General features: G+C 41.8%; 1 pseudogene; it reads right to left on the bottom strand.

Annotated features, from left to right (window-relative positions):
- Positions 1-2,138: 2,138 nt before the first annotated feature.
- Positions 2,139-3,442, bottom strand: LOC101343806 (elongation factor 1-alpha 1 pseudogene; annotated as a pseudogene).
- Between the last annotated feature and the right edge of the window lie 263 nt (positions 3,443-3,705).

Here is a 3,705-nt window from a genome sequence, read left to right as displayed (position 1 = left end):
TTGACCACTTTTTTTTAACACTGAGACAATCCATAATATCCAAAATTAAAATACGTGGGTAAAAAAATTGACTGCACCTTTGCAATTGCTTTAGTAATTGTTTTTCTTAACCATGGAAGGATCTTTGTTGAAGACATTTTTATCAACCTATTCATGCACATACATGCACAGAGAAAGATGTTCACAGAACGTTAATGTTTGTTTCTTCTGAGGGATAAGATAGGGAATAATTTGTTGTTGTTGTTTTATGTTTCCATATTGCCTGAATTATTTGTGATGAGCATATATGATTTAAAAAAATAATAAGGAGATTAGATAATTAATTTAATAATTAATTAAATAATAAAGTAAAAGACCAATCCATTCCATCTCTGACCCACTTTTATTGAGAATACTGAACCTATTGGTTAGGAGCTTCCTTGTGCCCTTTTCTTCATGTCAGAATGTTAGTACATTTATTTTGGAAATGTGACTGGAGATTTTCTGTGCATTTCATAATCAAGTGCTAGGAGGTTCCTTCCCTCACTTCCTAGAAGACCTGACATCAAAGGAGGGTACAGAAGTACTTGAAACAGCAGAGGGCACCCTCCTCCACGTTTATGGGAAATGTAAGGCAAAGACTCCGAGTCTTAGAATCTGTGTCTGCCCAGCCTTTAACTCAGAAGTTGTGTGAATGGAGGCTTCCGTTTCTCCATCTCCCACTCCTGCCCTCTGCCAATCCATCCTCCACACTGCAGAGCACATCATGCCACCCTCCTCCCAGCAACCCTTCCGTGACTTCCCATTATACTCAGAATACATTCTAAACCTCTTACTAAAGCCAGCAAGGTCCTGCTTGATCCCACTCCTGTCATCTTACTCTGCGTAGCACATCATGCCCTATGCTCCAGACACACTGGGTCTTTTGTCAATTTCTACAACATATTCAGAGTTCCTGGGTGGTACAAATGGTTAACATGCTGGGCTGCTAACCAAAAGGTTGAAGGATTGAGTCTTCCTAGAGGAGCCTCAGAAAAAAGCCCTGGTGATCTACTTCCATATAACCATTCACTGTAAATCCTATGGAGCACAGTTCTCTCTGACACATGTAGGATCACCATGAGTCAGAACTGACTTGATGGCAACTGGTTTAAAACATTAAACTTTTTCCCACTTCAGGGCTTTTGTACTTGCTGTTTCCTCTGCTGAGAACATTCTTTCCTGAGCTCTTTGCATTAATGAATCCTTCTCAACATTTAAACTAGGGTCACTGTCACCTTCTCAGAGAGACCCTCCCTGATGACCCTTTTAAAAATCTCACCCGCCTTATTTTCTATCACAGCACTGTGTTTATTACGTTACTCGAACTTAATCACAATCTGTTATTGTTTTATTTACTTGATTGTTTATTTTCTGTCTCTTCCCACTAGAACATATTTTCCATGAGGGCAGTAACCTGGCTGCCTTTCTCCTAATTGTATCTCCAACATCTAGTCTAGTGCTTGGCACTTAGTAGGTACCCAGTAAATATGTGTTGAATTAATGAATGAATGGATTTGCGAAATGTGACTGCTGGCTGCTCCCTCAAGGCAAGTGAGCAAAGTGAGAAGGCCCTTCATAAGTGTTAATGTTTTTTAAGTTGCTGTCGAGTTGATTCTGACTCATGGTAAATCCTACGTGTGCAGAGTAGAACTGTACTCTATAGGGTTTTCATGGCTGTTATCTTTTGAAATTAGAACACCAGGCCTTATTCCTGAAGCAGCTCTGGGTGGGTTTGAACCACCAACGTTTGTTTGTTTTTTCTCATTAAACTTTGTTTTAATGAGTCTCAACATTTTGTGACAAATTTTTGGTCAAGCTGTTTCCATTTAAAAAGTATTGATTTTAAAAACTAATAAAACTGTTACACACAAAAAAGAAACAAATGGTCCACAAAACATTCCTTCTGAAGGTTTTACAATGCATTGTTATCATTAACCAGTCTTTTACTATTAAACTTAAATGGCCAATTGAGACAAACAGTTCTGAGACTGTTCTTCTGCCACTGATTAAGACTGGGGTGGCAGGTGTTATGGGTAACATTCATTTAGCCTTCTGAGCTTTCTGAGCAGGCTTGGTGACCGTGCCAGCTCCAGCAGCCTTTTTGTCCACTGCCTTGATTACACCACAGCAACTGTCTGTCTCATATCACGAACAGCAAAACGACAAAAAGGAGGATAGTCAGAGAAGCTCTCAACACACGTGGGCTTGCCAGGAACCGTGTCAGACTTGCCAGACTTCAAGAATTTGGGGGCATCTTCTAACTGCTTACCAGAATGGCAATCAATCTTCTCTTTGAACTCAACAAACTCGGAAGCAATGTGAGCTGTGTGACAATCCAGCACAGGTGCATAGTCAGCACTGATTTGGCCTGGGTGGTTCAGGATGATCACTTGATCAGTGAAGCCAGCTTCTTCCATTGGTGGGTCATTTTTGCTGTCACTAGCCACACTGTCATGACGAACATCTTTGACAGAGACATTCTTGACATTGAAGCTTACATTGTCCCCAGACAGAGCTTCACTCAAAGCTTCATGGTGCATTTCAACAGACTTTACTTCAGTGGCGACATTAACTGGAGCAAACGTGACCACCACGCCAGGCTTCAGGACACCGGTCTCCACAATTCCCACAGGGACAGTGCCAGTACCACCAATTTTGTAGATATCCTGGAGAGATAGATGCAGGGGCTTGTCAGATGGACAAGTTGGTGGCAGGATGCAATCCAGAGCTTCAAGCAGCATGGTTCCACTGGCATTGCCATCTTTACATGTGACTTTCCATCCCTTGAACCAAAGCATGTTAGCACTTGGCTCCAGGATGCTGTCATCATTCCAACCAGAAATAGGCACAAGTGCTACTGTGTCAGGGTTGTAGCCAATTTTCTTAATGTAGGTGCTGATTTCCTTAACAATTTCCTCATATCTCTTCTGGCTGTAGGGTGGCTCAGTGGAATCCGTTTTGTTGACACCAACAATGAGTTGTTTCACACCCAGTGTGTAAGCCAGAAGGTCTTGCTCACGGGTCTGCCCATTCTTGGAGATACCAGCTTCAAATTCACCAACACCAGCAGCAACAATTAGGACAGAACAGTCAGCCTGTGATGGTCCTGTAATCATGTTTTCGATGAAGGCTCTGTGTCCTGGGGCTTCAATGATGGTCATGTAGTACTTGCTGGTCCCAAATTTGCACAGGGAGATATCAATGGTGGTGCCTCGCTCATGTTCAGCTTTCAGTTTATCCAAGACCCAGGCATACTTGAAGGGGCCCTTTCCCATCTCAGCAGCTTCCTTCTCAAATTTTTTGATGATTCTTTTGTTGATCCCACCACGTTTGTAGATCAGGTGACCAGTAGTGGTGGACTTGCCCAAATCTACATGTCCAATGACCGCGATGTTGATATGGGTCTTTTCCTTTCCCATTTTGGCTTAGACTTTGTGATAGTTTTCACCAACACCTGTGTTCTGGTGGCAAACCCGTTGTGAAAAAGCTGAACCACCAACATTTTGGTTAGTAGTCCAGCACTTAGCCATTATGCCACTCAGAGATTCCTTTCATAAATAAGACAATATTAAAGAGAAGTAACAACTTAATATTTGAAAGAAAAATGCTTAGACCCTAATAGGGGATCAAAATGGCAAATGTGTTCAAGTTATTCAGTTGAAGTAACAGAATTGGAGAAGCCTA

Source organism: Trichechus manatus, unplaced genomic scaffold (assembly GCF_000243295.1).
Source record: "Trichechus manatus latirostris isolate Lorelei unplaced genomic scaffold, TriManLat1.0 scaffold00130, whole genome shotgun sequence".
NCBI lineage: Eukaryota > Metazoa > Chordata > Mammalia > Sirenia > Trichechidae > Trichechus > Trichechus manatus.
Note: the sequence above shows the minus strand (reverse complement) of the source record. Positions and strands in the feature narration are given on the sequence as shown.